The 17,151-nt window shown below is 45.5% G+C and overlaps 1 protein-coding gene across 3 annotated transcripts in view; it reads left to right on the top strand.

Annotated features, from left to right (window-relative positions):
* EPHB1 (EPH receptor B1) overlaps positions 1 to 17,151 on the top strand; it is a 476,611-nt gene that overhangs the window by 444,671 nt on the left and 14,789 nt on the right. The window lies entirely within an intron of this gene.

The raw sequence follows: 17,151 nt of genomic DNA, 5'->3' as shown, positions 1-17,151 counted from the left end.
GGGAGGGGATGTGTGGCAGTAGGGAGAAGGGGGGAGGCCCTGACAGGGGGAGGGGCCCTATGTGCCTTCTAAATTACTTTTTCCTATTACACAGTATGGTTCTATTACCTTAAAATGATGGCTAGTATTCTATAGTAACTCTCAATATTAGAAAAGTACTTTCGTAAGTAAGTAGGGCGCTATCATTTAAAATCCACCGTTCAGTTTTTTGGCTGTTGATTTGTATTGGCTTTTGATACCCATTATCCTGTCAGTCACCGTTATCGTCAATAACAAACACACTAAAGTCATCCTTTCCTTGCTTTATTTTTCAATGTTTGCATCACATTTCAAATCACGTAGCATAACTCGGTCCACTAGCTCTAATGACAATTTCAGTGCATAGGACTCCACAGTAGGTAATTCTGAAGGGTGGTCCCCTCAGCAGTTATAAGGACAAGGATGATTTGTGAGCCAGAAAACATTGTCTGGATCCTGGCTCTGCCGATTATTAACTTGGGGTAAGCCTCTCTGAGGCTCCATTCCATTATCTGTCAATTGGGAATAGTGTATTATACTTGGTCTATATCACATTATTGTAAAGATCAAAGGAAAAATATTGTATTGAAGGTGATTTAATAAATTTCTAACGTCCTACAAAAATTTGACGAAATATAAGTTACCATAAAAGCTGATGAAATAGAATCAATTATTCTCCATCTCAGTGAAATACATTTTCCCCCTGATTTTGGGGGGGAGGGAGGGTGGGAATCTGTTCCAACAACATATGACTTGCCAAATATAATTAGCAGTGCATGAGACTAGTTCCATTCAGTTAGTAACACAAGTGGCAGGACCTTAATATAAAATCTAACCAATGTAATGTAAAGAACAGAAACTTGGGGGCACCTTGGTGGCTCATTTGGTTGAACATCCCACTCTTGATCTCGGTCAGGTCATGATCTCCCAGTTCGTGGGTTAGAGCCCTGCATTGGGCTCTGCACTGACAGCACAGAATGTGTTTGGGATTTCTCTCTCTCTCTCTCTCTCTCTCTCTCTCTCTCTCTCTCTTTCTCTCAAAATAAATAAGTGAATATTAAAAAAAAAAAAAAGAATGGAAACTTGGATAGCAATGAGACTGAAATCTAAACCCTCTGGCTCTAACACACTATATAACTGGGGTGAGGTATTTACTTCAGGAGCCTTAATTTTTTAATCTGTAAAATGGGGATAGGGGTGTCTGGGTGGCTCAGTCAGTTAAGCATCCGACTTCAGCTCAGGTCCTGAGTTTGAGCCCCATGCCAGGCTCTGTGCTGACAGCTCAGAGCCTGGAGCCTGCTTCACATTCTGTGTCTCCCTCTCTCTCTGCCCCTTCCCTGCTCATGCTGTCTCTCTCTCTGTCTCAAAAATAAAATAAACATTAAAAAAAAATTTTTAATGGGGATAAAAACCTACCTCTTAGTATGATCATGAAAATTGGATGATATTAATTATATATGTAAAGTGCCCAGCAGAGCACCTCGTGCCCAGTGGATACTTGACAAAATCCATTTGCTCTCACCAACTCTGAGTTACCTCTTAAAAATGGGAATGGAGACATAGCCTATTCTCTTATAGTGCCTGTTCCTTTGATGCAAACTTAGTCTGTGACTGATAAATGGGGGAATGATGTCAATATAATGTGCAAGTCCCATGGCTTCATATGATCTTTCCCTAGGATATTTACGTCTTGAAGCAATTGGGGCAAGATTTTATACAATCATAGAAAAAGCCTTAGCAAAATAATAAGAACTTGAGAAAAAAGTCGAACGTTGACAGAAAGACCTTTCTTGTGTGCAGATAGTGGCTAAGTTAGTGGTTTCCAGAACTGCTGTATTTTCCACTCTGTTACCTAGTGAATCTGAAGATGTGGAAACTGCAGAAACATTTTCCTTTGTGTTAAATTTTAATTTTTGGACAAAGAAGACTACACTCTGGATCAGATTCGTAATTTTGATGAAACTGATCTCTTTGAGATGTGACTGACCCCTAAGTCCTGTCTCTTCTACAAGGAAACACAAAATCCAGGGTCAGGCTGCATAAGGAGCGACGGATATGCGGCTGCAAATGCACGTTGTAATTCACCCATACTGCTATTTTTATTTGGGTTATTGTGTTTTTGTTACATTTTGAATGGTCTTATCCAAATGTAATTTTTTCTCACAGGCTCTGTTATTTTATCGTGCCATTTCGCAGAATATGACGTTTTTTTCCAAATGCATATATGACATTGTAGCAGAAATGCCTGGGTTAGGAAATTAGAGTCCATTCAGTCACTTTCAGGAAGCATGCGCTCCATTTAGGCATACTAAATACTTGACCCGTCAGCAGGCCTAACCATTTGAGACAGGAAAAAATTTCAGCGTGTTCAGTAAGATCAAAATTAAAACAACAGTGTTGGTAGCTATATATGAATCAAAGGAAAAGAAAAAGTGTGGTATCACTTCCTGTATATGAATCTCCAGAATGCCTCTGTACCCATGTGGCCAGTGCTCTTCTCTCCATGTGCTACATTAATAGGAATTTTTCAATATTTTCTATTGCATTTCAAACCACGTAGCATTATTCAGTATAATAGGTCCATTGACAGACAGTTGAATACATAAAAAACTTCACAGTAGGTATTTTTGAAGCGTGGTCAGGAGCACAGCTGGGTGATGGGGAGACAAAGCTGGGCTCCGGAACACCACCGTGCTTCAACTACAGCAGCTTCTGTCTTACCAATTTTAGATACTGAGCTTTTACCAAGCTTTCCTTCCAAACAAGGATTTTGCCACTACAAGTGCAGTATTTGGAAACTATAGGCAATCAGTTGTGATGATAATAGGTTATTTTATGTGGTCAATATTTCTGTCCCTAATCATACTTGTTCCAGGCCTAAGAGATTCTACAGACCATGCCCATTATTGGTCTTTAAAGAAGATCCCAGGGAGGGGCGCCTGGGTGGCTCAGTCAGTTAAGTGTCCAACTCTTGGTTTCGGCTCAGGTCATGACTTCATAGTTCATGGGGGTTGAGCCCCATGTTGGACCCTACACTGACAGCATGGGGCCTGCTTGAGATTTTCTCTCTCTCTCTCTCTCTCTCTCTCCCTCTCTTTCTCTCTCTCTCTGCTCCTCATGAGTGTGCTTTCTCGCTCTCTCTGTCTCAAAATAAATAAATAAACCTTAAAAAAAAAAAAAGAAGGAGACGATCCCAGGGAAATTCTATTACATTTTAGAAGCTTCTAAGTAGGATGTTGTCCGTATTACTTTTTTTTTTAACTGCCTGCATTGAAACCATGATAGAAATGTCTTGGGGCTCTCTTCACTGGCTTCTCTATAAAAACAATTTCAAAAGGAGATGCCACATTTTGGTCACAGAACTCCGTTAGCTACTCAATCACTGAGGGGATTGTTTAAAACTTTTTACTTCCAAAAAATGGAAATGATTTTCAATTTTGTCAATAACGATCTCTCCTGGGAGTGAATACCCTCCAGGTCCTGCAGTCTAGGGTCAGATCTTGTAGTTAGTTGTGGTGCCTCTTCCATCTTCTTTAATCTGGAACAATTCCACTGTCTTTCTTTGTCTTTCATGACTTTGGCTTTTTTAAGAATGCAGTCACTTTTTTTCATTAATAGAACATTCTTCCTTTGGGGTTTTTCTGGTATTCCTCATAACTAGCTTCAGGTTCTACATTCTTGGCTATAATCCTACCTAAGTAATGTATACTTCCTATGTTTCATACCTCAAGATATATGAGGTCCTCGTGCCCTTCATTGGTGGTATGAATTTTGATCACTTGGTCAAGGTTTTGTCCAATTTCTCCACTGTATATTTTCATGCAATATATATTAAATTTTTCTCTCTTGTAACTGATAAGTAATCTGTGGGAAGACAGGCTATGCAAATATCCTGCTCTTCATGGAAATTTCTCCTGTAGTTATAGCATCCATTAGTGATTCTTGTCTGAACCAGTCCTCATTATCATGGCTACAGAATGATGTTTTCCAACTCTAGCCACCATGTCACACTTGTCATTGATATTTTGGATGGTAGCTCCATAATCCAATCAAATGTTCCTTTATTCTACTTGGAAAGTCAACTGAATAACATTCTGAAGATCACTCTCTTTGATTTTTGCCTGAGAAAGTTTTGGAATGACCTTTGGCTAAAAACATTAAGATTCTCATCTCTTTCCAATTCCTATTTTAGGCTGTTGCTTTGCAGACCTGGTCTTATTCCATCACTGTCCACTCTGCCCACACCTTTGATGTAAACAATCTGATTTACTTGAGGGAGAACAGAAGAAGGGGAGAGCAGACAAGTTCCTCTCTGCCCACAAATATGCTGGCTCATTAATTCTTACTTTTCTGCCTTCATACCTGCTCTTCTCTAGAGGTAGCATGTCCTCCCCTTTACCTGTCCTAATCCCACCCATCCTTTGCCACAGGCAGGAAAATACAGCCCTGAAGGCCCCAGAAATGTGAAAGTCTTAGAGGCCTTGGGAAAATACCAAAATGTTCCTAAAGGATACAGAACCTGTAAGAAGTTCTCCAACAAGATCAGATGAGAAGGCTCCTGTTTATCATGTGCATGGCCGTAGATCTTGAGAACATTCTAGGACTTCTCTTGACTTGTGGTTGAGGATTATCTCCGGAGCCTTTTGGGCTCCTATACAATAGTACATATGGGTTCTAGGCCTTAGGTGATCAGGGATCTGGTGGAAATAGTAAGTGGTTTTTTTTGGGGGGAAGGGGTACTCACAGTTTACCAGCTCCAGATAAAATGGATTCTGAACCCTCTGAAAAGAGGGTGTTTTGGACTTCAGCAGGAGGTGCTGCCATGACTCTCACAATTACAGAAAATTCTGGAACAGAGACCCGGCAGTCCTAGGCTGTGAGAAGATCAAGAAAGCCCCAGGTCCAGTAAGTGGGGCTATGGATAACAGTCACTAAGAGCTATAGGGAAAGGTTCAAGTCGAAGTTTGGAGGAGCAGAAACTGAGTCATCTCTTTTCCCACTGTGAAGAACCCAGCTGCCTTTGAGACAGCCATATTGTAAATTTATTATTCATGGCCAGGGAGGCAAAGACCAGGGGTCTAGACCCACCAGGTTGGGGGAAATTAGGTCTGGGAATGTGGGAACAACCAGGCATTGGTTTTCTAAGGAATAGGGAAATGCAGTATAAATCCTAAAACGTATCAGAAAATAGATCAGCCACCCGTGAAAGGACAGATAAGATGCTGGCAGCATTGGCCAAAGTCTGAATCAAGCTGGAGACCCCAGCCCACCCAAGCAAGGGTTCTGTTGATCAGACCTATGCATGCCAACAGAATCCTAGACCAAAAGGGTGAGAGATTGGGAACAAGCACGGGCACCTGGGCCCAAGGTCCAGCCTCTGCCATGCCCTCAATGCTGCTCTCCCAGCCTGCACCTGGTTGCATGTCAGTCCCCTCCTCCAGACTGCTCAGTTGTTCCCCAAAGCCTCTGCCACATGCCTCACATTCTACTGAACCCTGCGCCCTTGTTTCCCCACCCTAGCCTGGCTTCCTCTTTTACCAGAGGATCCCCAAGCTTGACCGTGCTACTCAGTAACTGTTTGTGAATTAAGAAATCAATTAATGAGTGACAATATATCTCTGGTGATCTGACATACCAAGTAGGAAAATGATGTACCTAGGGACCAATGTGGCTGTCCACGGCAGCTGGGTTCTTCACGGTGGGAAAAAAGATCCATCGACCATGCCCTTCTCTGTGGTTCTTAGTGGTGGCTGTTATCACCAGCCCCACTCACCAGACTTTTGGTTATCATAATCCCACTCCTTCCACCCACACCTGGGGGAAGACTGATCCCAGAGCAGCCAGAGAGAAGGGAGCTTACTAGTTCAACTTGGAGGTTCAGCCAATCTGACCTGAAAAAAGAAGTTTCTAGAATGCCTTATTTTTTAACGTTATTATGGTTTTATGTATAAAAGCGATGCTTAAAAACATCAAAAAATAAAAGTGTGTTTAAAGCAAAAAGTGAAACAGACTTCCCCTTCCCAATTCCCAGAGTCACTGTCAATAATAGTTTGGTGTGGGTGTGTATGTCTTTTGTGGTCTCAAAAATGGTCTCATACTACACCTACGGTCTTTTTGTTGACTTACTTTATTACTTAAGAATCCATCATAGGGGCACCTGGGTGGCTCAGTCGGATAAGTGTCCAACTCTTAATTTCAGCTCAGGTCATGACCTCACAGTTTGTGAGATGGAGCCCCACATGGGGTTCTGCGCTGACAGTATGGAGCCTGCTTGGGATTCTCTCTCTCCCTCGCTCTCTGCCCCTCCTCCACTCGCACTTGCACACTCCCTCTCTCTCTCTCAATAAATACACAAACTTAAGAATCCATCATGAACGTGACCCTTTCCTCTCTTAGTACCCTACTTCATGTCTTTGGAGACTTTTCACTGCTGCTCTTGTAGGTTTTGCAGGTATCCTTTGTATGAAGGAACAGTAGAAACTATTGAACAAGCTCTCTTTGGAGGGCCATCCCTATCACTTCTGCTGTTGTATCATTTCAGTGCTTCAGTGAATGCAGATGTCTCTGCACACTTGTAGAGACATCTCTGTACAATAGACTCCTAGAACAGAAATCGCTGGGTTAAAGAATTTGCACATTTTACATTTTTTAAATACCTTCAAGCTTAAATAAAAATTCCAAGAATAAGAATAATATACTCATATACTCTCTTTCCAGATGCTTTATTATTATCATCACTTCACCTCCATTTCTTTTATCTTTTGCCTGCTCCCCCTCAAAATGAAAGGGTTTTTTTTCTAAATTCTTAGAAGAAATGTTGGATGCATTATGGCCCTTCATCCCCATAGACATCAGTGTGTACTTTTGCATTTCCTGAGAATAGGGACACTCGCTTACATAACTACAGTAGAGCTGTCAACTTCAATAACTTGATATAGATAAAGTACTTTCAATTAATCTACTGTCTGTATTCTAATTTTTTTAACTAACCCCAAAATGTCCTTTTTTAGCACTCACCCTTCTAGTACAGCATCCAGTCTCAGATCAGAGATTGCATTTTGTTGTCATGTTTATTTAGTCTTTTTTATATGAAGTACTTTTGTACTATTACTTTTTTAATATAATTCATTGTCAAGTTGGCTAACATACAGTGTATACAGTGTGCTTTTGGTTTTTTTAACCGGGACTATTTTCACAGCCTTCCTTTGTTTTTTATGATCCTGACATTTTTAAATAATACCATTCTTTTTTTTTTCTTAATAAGATCTTCCTCGTTTTAAGTTTGTCCAATTAGACCCAGGTTATGCATTACACATTACATAAACCATGGTGTGTCCTCAGAATATCACATCTGGAGGCATGTGATGTTTACGTGGTTTTGTCAAGAATTGCATATTTTAAATTCTGATAGAAAAAGTTCATTTCCCAAAACCTTTTGCCAACTTATACTCTTGCCACAGTTTGTGAGAGCTCCCCGTGTCGCTATTCCCTCCCAGTCACTGGGTACCATCAGTCTTCTTAACTTATTCCTGGGCAGTACAGCCTGCCTGTTATTGCTTTACTTTAAAAAGAAAGCAATAGGGGGACCTGCCTGAGTGGCTCAGTCAGTTGAGGCTCCATCTCTTGATTTCAGCTCAGGTCAAGATCTTACAGTTCGTGAGTTTGAGCCCCACATCAGGTTCTCCACTGGTAGCACGGAGCCTGCTTGGGATTCTCTCTCTCCCTCTCACTCTGTCCCTCACCCACTTGTGCTTTCTCTCTCTCTCAAAATAAATCAGTAAACACTTAATAAGAAGAAAGCAATAAATGTTTTTTCCTGTTTGACTTTGGGATACACTTTAATATTCGTATCTCTCTGCAAATGTTCCCCAAACATCAAAAGTGCAGTAGACTCATGTGGTCTTTTGTATCCCAAGGCTTACCTGGACTTAGGCGGTCTGGGGGTCGCAACAGTGCAGGTGGGATGGGACCTCAGGCCGAGAGTCAAGAGCTCCATGCTCTGACAAAGTAAAACAGCAGCCAATCCTTTTTTTCCCCATTTGAGAGAGGAAAGGCACCACCTGCCCTCCACATACAGGAGCACACTCTCCCATTTATCTTTCCTTGCTCTTTCCTGTCACCACTATGAGGAAAAGACAGCACAGGATTTGGGATGGGAGCACTCAGGTTCAAGTGCCCTCTCCACCTCTGATCTGGTGTGGACCCAGGCCGCCCCTCCACTCCTCTCCAGCTCCCGATGCTTGTAAAATGAGCCTCGGAATACCTGGTTCACATAAGTGGTGTGCAAGATACACGGGAAGGAGCTGGCCTCCCTGATTGGTCTTTGGGGCTGGCTCTGCCCTCCCTGGTCACCCCTCATCCCCACGGGAAGAGGATGTGTGGCCCAGAGAATAGGGCTCATGCCTGGAGGCAGGCGGAGCAGCCTCAATGCATGCCTCACACTCTGCCAGCATCAGCTAGCAGCTCCTCATACGCCCCTCTGAGATAATTAAGCATTATTATCCCTATTGGCAGGTGGAGACAGTAAGACAGAGTGGTTAAGTGACTTGGTTATAACTGCTGGGATTGTTTGAGAGAGAAACCATGCCAAGAAGGAGTGCGGTTCAGAAGGCCAGAAGAGCTTAAGCTATTTAATGTGACTGATTATTTTAAAATAGCTGTTGGAGGGTGTGGGCAGGAAGAGAGACTAGAAGTGTGGCTGGTGGACATTGGTAAGGTACCCAAAATTACACTGTGAAAAAGGAATATGCCTCGTACATCTATTAAAACGGGTTGCCATGGACGGACAGTCTAATGCTTAACATCATGGGAAGAGGAGGGAAAAAAATTAAAGGCAGTAGTCAACTCAGGGATGACAATGGAATAAACTCCACAGGCTTCCCATGTGGCTGGACAGAGGTCTCTGGGAGGGTCGTGCAGAGGCCGACCTCAGTCTGCAGACAGAGAATCTGCCCGGCTGACAGCCCAGGCACCTTGCCATGGTGGGTGCAGCCCTGCCCCAGGAAGCCTAAGTGTCCTTGTGCACAGGGCGGGAATGGAATGCAGGAAGACTGTAGAGCCTGAGCTCATAGGGGAGACACATGAGGCAAAAGGTAGGATGGCCATCTGGGTTATTGACAGAAACAGGAGCCACGGAGACATGGGGACATGTGGGAAAGCCTAGAGGTCCCTGCCTGAAAAAGGAGAGAACTGTGGTCTTTTAGGGGCTGAGAATGGGCAGCAGTGAAGCAGTAGGGGTGGGAGCTTTGGTCCTCAAAAAAAGCACAGTTCTTGCCATTTTCAGAGAAGCGATGGATACATAACGGGACATGGCCCAGGAAGTGAAAGGTAGATAGTAGGGTGACTGCCTAGCTCCCTCCTCAACCCTGTTTCCTGATCCTCCCTGACATCCTCGTCAGCCAAAGGGCCTAGAGACCCACCCTCCCACCCCACCTTGGGAGCTGGGGTATTTTGGTTCAGCACTGTGGCACATTCATTCCTGCTTACCAGGTCCTTCATGAGGACTGGCTCCCTCCCTGGGTTACCAGCAGTCTACCATCTGGGAAGGCAGAGCACAGAGAAACTACAGCCTACTGGGCCACTTTATCCAGCCACTCACTCCAGAGGCCGACTTTTCAGAAGCCTTAATGGCAAGGCCCAGGCTTCTCGGACTGCACCAGGAGAGCCCAAGCCTGTGCCATCACCGAGCTGATTACCACTTTGGGATTCCCTGAACAGTGCCCTCCTCAGGGCAGCAGTGGCTTTGTTCCCTGGACTGGTCCAGAAAGAGTACCCATGGCCTCTTGTCAAGTGAATGAGGCAGCCAGTGAATTTTTAGCCCTGGTCTCTCTACCCTTTCTTTTTAATTATAAACTCAAGAAGTGACGTGTGACAATAATAATAATGATAATGATAATAATAATAATAATAATAATAATGCCTGCCCACATCTCAGCCATCAGGGGCTATTTTGAGGGTGAGTAGTAAAAGACAGCTGTTTGCCCTGCTGGTGTAGTACAGAGAAACAGCGTCTGTTTGGTTGAACAGGATTTTTTTTCTCCAGCTGGGAAACGTCACCAAGTGGCCTTTCTGTTCTTCACACATGAAACACACACTATCATCCGCATATTTTTAGTTAATTTATGTCCAAATAGGCCTTTCTCTAGCTGCTGGAAAATGATATTTGGGCTGCAATTACCTTTCACAGTATCTCACAGAAGGGTTTCAGTGCTCACAAAGCTCAGGGGAGAGGGAACGAGGACCCCACCGACTGTAAATCTCTCCATTTGTAGTTATTCAAATCACATATTTTATTACGAGTATGAAATGCATTGTGTCACTCATTTTGGAGGAGCAACTAATGCTTCAAGAAAAGCTTTGAAAAACATTCTATTTAGAAACGATTTTGTCTGCAGCCAACGCAGTGTGTCTTTTTGGGTTGTCTTTTCTCCCAGCCCTTTTCTGTTATTTGTGTCATTTGCATGACAAATAAGACCATGTTCTCCAAAAGCTCACCTGTTCCGGCAGCCTGTTTCTCACCTAAAGTTCTAATTCTCTGTATGTTGCATCATAATCCTTAGCATGGTAATAAATTACAGTGTCACCATCAAGATTGTGGCTTCTGGAAAGAAATAAGCAGCGGGGCCAGATGAACTCTCTCAGAAGATGGAGAGACTGTTTTCATGCAAATTCCTGGCATCCTGGGGAACTAGGAACAGCCTCTTTATTATATAGATTCAATTGCAATTCAACAGCCAGGAGCCATTTCCACTGGCTGTTAGAAGCTGGTAACACTCAAGAAAGATAACCTTTTAGGCAGAACCTGCTTTTCCTTCCTGGCTGATACCGGTCTTATCTGGAAAAATCACTTTGTTGGTTAGGTTGGGGGAAACGGGTCGGTGTACTTTCAGAGTGCTTTTAAATAGAAATGTGCATTCCAAAATACCTTCTGATTTTAATCCTTAGAGCCACATTAGACCTCTTGGTCCAGGGCAGTGGACAGTGACTTGGGAACAGGAGAGGGTGTGTCCTATGGATGCACGCTGGGGACAGGGCCATCTGTGTCTGAACTGTCTTCAGAGTGCTGCCCAGAGCCCCTCTCACAGGCAGATGCCTCACCCAGGCTGGCCAACTGCAGAGTCAAGATGGCCACTGCCCCATAGGGACTGTCCCAAGGCCCCTTCTGTGGGACATTTTCTGTGCAATGGAAACTTCAATTCACCCTGTATTTCCCTTGGGCCACAGAGGTACTTGATGGAAACTTTGGGGAAACCAACTTGCTGCCTTTTTCCCCCATCCTTTTGAGATCTTTTGAGGTTTAGTGCAATATTAGCAAATACTCGTTATATATTTATAGCCATTCATTCTCTAACCTGTGGCAGACATTCCTCATGAGTCACGGCCCTCTTCCTTGCTGAGTCCAGATGAAGTCTCAGACTCCTACTCAACCTAGCCATCAACAGCGCTCACAGTTATACTCAAGATGAGCCCTCGCTCAATCCATGATTTATGCTCGGTAGATATATGCCAGTGGTTCTCAAAGTGTGGGAACCACAGTGGGAACTTGTTAGAAATGTAAATACTCAAGCCCTATTCCAGAACAAGTAATTTTGAAAGCCTGGGTTAGGGCTCTGTGATGTGTGTTTTAACAAGATGTCTAGGAGATTCTTATCTAGACTCAAATTTAAGAACCACTGTTCCAGGCCGGTGGTTGTGACTAATGACTGCACATTAGACTCACGTGAAGCATGTTAAAATGTTAAAACCTACCAGTGCTCAGGCTTCACCACAACCAGAGACTCTAAATAAATTCTAATACCCACTGGCATTAAGAAAAGGAAAACAGAAAAGAAAAGACCCTTCTCCAGGGTGATTCCAATGGACAGCCAAGTCAGAGAACCACTAGGCTAGGTTTTGTGGGTAAGCCAAGAATAAGGACATTGACACTGCCTTCAGCTGTACAACTGAGATGCAGCTGCCTAGGCCTGGAGTGGCCACCTGGGTCTGCGGCCACTCTGGTAGAGCGAGGGTGGATTCTCCCTCAGGCGTGGCATGCCTCTCCAGGAGAAGTGATGGTGGCTCCAGCATCATCGTCAGGACTGCCTTCTGACCCCTGTCTGTGCTAGAACTGCCGTGGTGCTGCCCTTGAAGTTCTCACCACACCACACTCACGTTGCCAAAAAAAAAAAAAAAAAAAAAAGGCAGTTCCTCAAGGTGTAGACTGGCCTGGGTCTGATCAACAGCACAGAGGGCCCAGGGTTTATCTGCTGGGCTTCCATCAGAGGTATCTCTCACTCCCAAATCCTACTGCCTCCTAATGGCAGCCCATGGTAGCTCTGCCACCTGGGAATTTAATAGCAGTCATTTTCTTTTTTAAGATTTATTTATTTATTTTTAAGTTTATTTATTTTGAGAGACAGCACAAGTGGGGGAGGGGCAGAGAAAGGGTAGAGAGAGAATCCCAAGCAGGTTCCACACTGTCTGTGCAGAGCCCAACGTGGGGCTTGAACTCCTGAATCCTGAGATCATGACCTGAGCCAAAACCAAGAGTCAGACAGTTAACCTGACTGAGCCACTCTGGTGCCCCTATTTATTTTGAGAGTGGGGGGAGGGGTAGAGAGGGAAAGAGAGAGAATCCCCAAGCAGACTCTGAACTGTCAGCCCAGAGCCCTACGCGATGCTCAAACTCACAAACCATGAGATCATGACCTGAGCCCAAGTCAAGAGTCAGACTCTTAACCAACTGAGCCACCTAGGCATCCCTAACAGCAGTATTTTTAAGCGAGGGCCTGATAAATTTGTATATACTCAATGTATTAGTTTCCTATAGCTGCTGTTACAAAGCACCACAAACTAGGTGGCTTTGAACAACACGAATTTATTCTCTCGCTGTTCTGGAAGCTAGAAGTCCAAAACCAAGGTGTTGAATCTGTTCCATGCCTTTCTCTTAGTTTCTGGCTGTTGCTGTAAATCCTTGGCATTTCTTGGCTTGTAGGTACCTCATTCCAATCTCTGCCTCCATTTTCATATGTTATTCCCTCCTACCCATTTTTGTGTCTTCACATGGCCTTCTTATTCTGACACCAGTCATTGGATGTTAGGTCCATCCCCCAATCCAGTATGATCTCATCTTACTTGGTTACATTTTGAAATACCCAATTTCCAAATAAGGTCACATTCACTGGTACAGGAGGTTAGAACTTGAATAGGTTTTTGGGTGGGGGGAATGGGACACAAGCCAACCCACACAACTCAATAAATCTTGTTTAATGGTGACAATAATATACTGAGTGGTTTACATATATATCATTGTGGATCTCCGCAACAACTCCAATATGCTTTATATGTTATAAACCTTTTGGAGAGTTGTTTATTGTGAAATTCAGAGATACTGCATGATGCTCTTGGTCATAAACCTATTGCTTCCAGACTTCAAGAGAATTCCACATGCAGCATGATCCCAATATTTGATGAATAAGTCTTTTATCACCATACTCAGTATTCATGAGTGTCTGGAACCCTGCTATATCCCCAGTGAGACTTCATCCCACACAAGATGGCAGAGGAAAGTACTGTAGCAATGCCCCTCGCCCACAGAAGTATTACTTTTATGGGCATCACTAGGATAAGTAATCAGCAAGGGGAATTGGCACTATGCTAAGACTTTGGCCTGTAAAACTCTACAATTGACTGGGTTTTAGAACCAAAGCTATGAGCTGTGTTTACTTAATCTTATTGTGACAAGAGAATGAACTGGCTGGGAGGCATGGTGGCTATCCATGGATCCTTGAGAGTGGAGCTGAGTCTCATCACTGACTGCCACATCTCCACCAGGATGCTGGGCAGCATGGGTGCTGGCTAGATGCTTGTTGCAGGCTGGCCGAGGCTGAGGGACGTAAAGTACCTCTACACTGAAACCTTCCACCTGTTGGTCACACCTGCTGGCAGTTGACCCTGAAGATGTCTAGATTAGAATTAATCCACTGCCAGATAATCTTTTAGTTCATCAAGTCACATACACGCAAACACACACACACACACACACAATTATAGTTTGTCTTATACCAGAGTTAAGGCGTGTTTATTCTGAAGCAGTGGATTTCAAACTTTTGAAGAATTTCTTGGCAGCCCAACCATTCAATGCAAAGCTTTACACAGCGTGTAAGTCCTGTGGGGAGCCTAGGGCCCTGATGGTGGTGAGAGCCTCCTCCCTCCTCTTCCCTTCTCCCTCCCCCACACCCAAACAGTGACCTCCTGTGGCAGCTCTGGGGAAACCTGGTCCTTGCAGAATGCAGACTGCCTCTCTGTCCCTGGAGGTAGCAGTCATCAGGCACCTTGGAGAAACCCTGTGGAGGGACAGTGCTCTCTTAAATAGCCCAAGGTCGGCCTCTTTTTGCCCATGTGGATGCACATTCTTTTCCAGTGAGCCTCATCTGCTCCTCCCCCTGAGAATTATTCCCTCATGTGCCTTCCCATCCAACAGAGCAAATCACTCCTTCTCTGTGGTCCTTCCTCATGCCTGCATTGGAGAGGGCCAGTGACTCTGAGAGCACTTTGCAATTATATGAATGCAATGGCCTTGGGCCTTCTGGTCCAGACTTCTCTTCCAGCAGGAGGACCGTCCTCACTGGCAAAAACTCTGCCTTCTGTAACACCATTCCACTGCCTTTTCTTCCGGTCTTCCTCCATGGGGCTGGTCACTATGCTCTACGTTAATAGCTTTCCTCTCACATAACCGAAGACGAGTTAAATAATCATCACCATAATTACCTCTGAGCATCAGAAGGCAACGCTCATGAAGTGATGTCTGAAAAGCTGGGAGGAAGAGTTTAAAATTCCCAGGAATGAAAGCACCCATCCCTATGCCCCCCTGACTTTCCCTCCTTTGGTTCGCCTCAGAGGTCGGCATCTCCTGCTCTCTTGGCTAAGTGGGAGAGCTGGTGTGACAAGCTGTCACCTGTCGGTCCTGGAAGGCTCTTCTGGAAGGCTCTGCTCCCGCTGGGATTGGGGGGGGGGGGGGGAGGTGGCCATGACAGGCCAAACTCTGTGTTCAGTGAGGCCCAACAGCACAAGGTGGCAGGAGGGCTGAGGCGCTTTGCCAGCAGGCCGGGCTCCACCACTTTACATGCAGGAGGGAGCAACTCAACAGCTGTCACCGGCAGCCCCTAAGGTCTGCTCCAGACTTGGCAGAGAGGACACCTTCAGACTCCCAATCCGCCTCTTTGAAATTCAGAAGAACCGCACTTTCGAGTCCCCTCCCCCTCTCCCTGACACAAACATACACACAGAAGATAAGCCCTAATTCTCTTACTCACAGACCTACACAGCCAAGCTTTCTGTCTCCCACTCTCCTCTCACACATATTGATAAGTTCTTACGGAGCCCCATTCTCTCTCTCTCTTATGCGCGCGCACACACACACACACACACAGTCACCTGAATTAAACTCCTGCTCTCTCCTGCCTCACTTCACCCAGTTTCTGCTTCTGAGGGAGCAGAAACCCCTCCGCGGGGCTGCCAGGCCTTCTCCAGGCATAGCATCCACCCCAATGGTGGACACTGGCCTCCAGGTGTTTGCTAACTCCCGGTTCACTGGCTGAATGTTCCACCTGTCTTCCCAGCCATGGGTGCCTTACAGATAAAACCAGTGAGCTCATGCATGTTCTGGGAGATGGTAAGAACAAAGCACCCTGTTGCTGCAGAGGCCCAGGCCTGCCCTCCAGGCATTTGTCATGTTGCTGGCATTTGAGCTGAGGACATCTCCCACCACAAAAGCCTGTGGTCCTCGGGGGAAATCAGGACTGTCTTCTTTGCAGGAAGCTGGATGTGCATCTGGGGAGGTCCTGGCCGGGCAGCCGTTATTCCTCTCAGGCCCTGGTCAGGAAACCAGATATAAATACGCTTTGCTGCTTGCTCCTTTTTCTGTCACTCGCACTCAGATTAACCACTTACACATTTTAAAGGTATTTTTGCCAAAGTCCAACATGCGTCTCTGGTGATTGGAACAGATCATGAGAGCGGTCAGTGTAAAAATAGCCTCCTTCAGCAGAGGCTTGAGGCAGATGCAGAGGGGAGGGAGGGAGCCTCCAGTATTGTGCCGGCAGAGCCCAGACAGAGAGAAAGGCCAGGGAGGGAAAGCCGGCTAGTTGGCAGGAAGAAATGAAAATGAGGATCGTATTTGTTCTAGAGGTTGATGAGCTGTGGAGGGCTGCGTTGACGTGTGTCCCCCACTTCACCCTGGGGCATGGAGTGGCATTGGTGCCCTGCCCTCTGCCCCTTTCCCGCACTCACCCTTGGGACTGCCAAGCTGCAGCCATGCTGGGGTCCCCCTTGCATCCTCGCTCTTCCCCCCCCCCCCCCCGGCACCCGTGCATGCTCCTCTCTGCCTGGACTTTCCTCCTCCCGTCTCTTTGCCTGATCAACTTCTACTCATCCTCTGGGACTGAGCAGATGGTGAAGCCACAGATCCCAAATGTGTGGCATGCCAGGCCCTGTCCCAAGCACTGTGTGGGCAGTAACCCATGTTCTGACTGTATAGGTGTGATCATTTCCCCCACTGCGCCAAGGAGAAAGAGTGGTACAGAGAGGTTATGTAACTGGCCCCAGGTCACACAGGTTGGAAGGGGCAGTACTTGTATCCAAACCCAAACAAAGGCTCTAGGTGCCCTTAACCCCACAGGACACTGGCCTTCTGACTGCTGCTGGGCTCCTTCCCCGCCCACTACCTGTGTCAAGGAATCTGTATCCCCTACGGTTAGGGAAGCCGTATCCCCATTTTAAGTGTCTGTTGTCTTATCTGCCTCCCCACTCCCTGTGCAGCTTGAGGGCGGGAACCATGGCTGGCTCATCCCTGGGACACCAGCTCCTCAAAAAGTGCCTGGCACAAAGCAGTGCTCACTGCCTAATGTTGACAGGGCAAATGAATGAATGTATGGATAGTCATCCCTTAAAACAGGCCAACGTCTGGCAGACAAGCTGAGGGCCAAGCAGAGAGCAGGTTGGAAGCATCCAGTGTGGGGTTGGAGGGCAAGGAGGAGAAGCAGACCTAAAAGTGAGAAGTGTCTACCTCCAGCCTCGGAATGTCAACCTCCACTGAAAGGCAGGGGGGGAATAGCTGGCACCTGCAGAGACCTCAGCGCCGGCCCATTAAACCCA

This window comes from Acinonyx jubatus, chromosome C2 (genome assembly GCF_027475565.1).
Source record: "Acinonyx jubatus isolate Ajub_Pintada_27869175 chromosome C2, VMU_Ajub_asm_v1.0, whole genome shotgun sequence".
Classification (NCBI taxonomy): domain Eukaryota; kingdom Metazoa; phylum Chordata; class Mammalia; order Carnivora; family Felidae; genus Acinonyx; species Acinonyx jubatus.
Note: the sequence above shows the minus strand (reverse complement) of the source record. Positions and strands in the feature narration are given on the sequence as shown.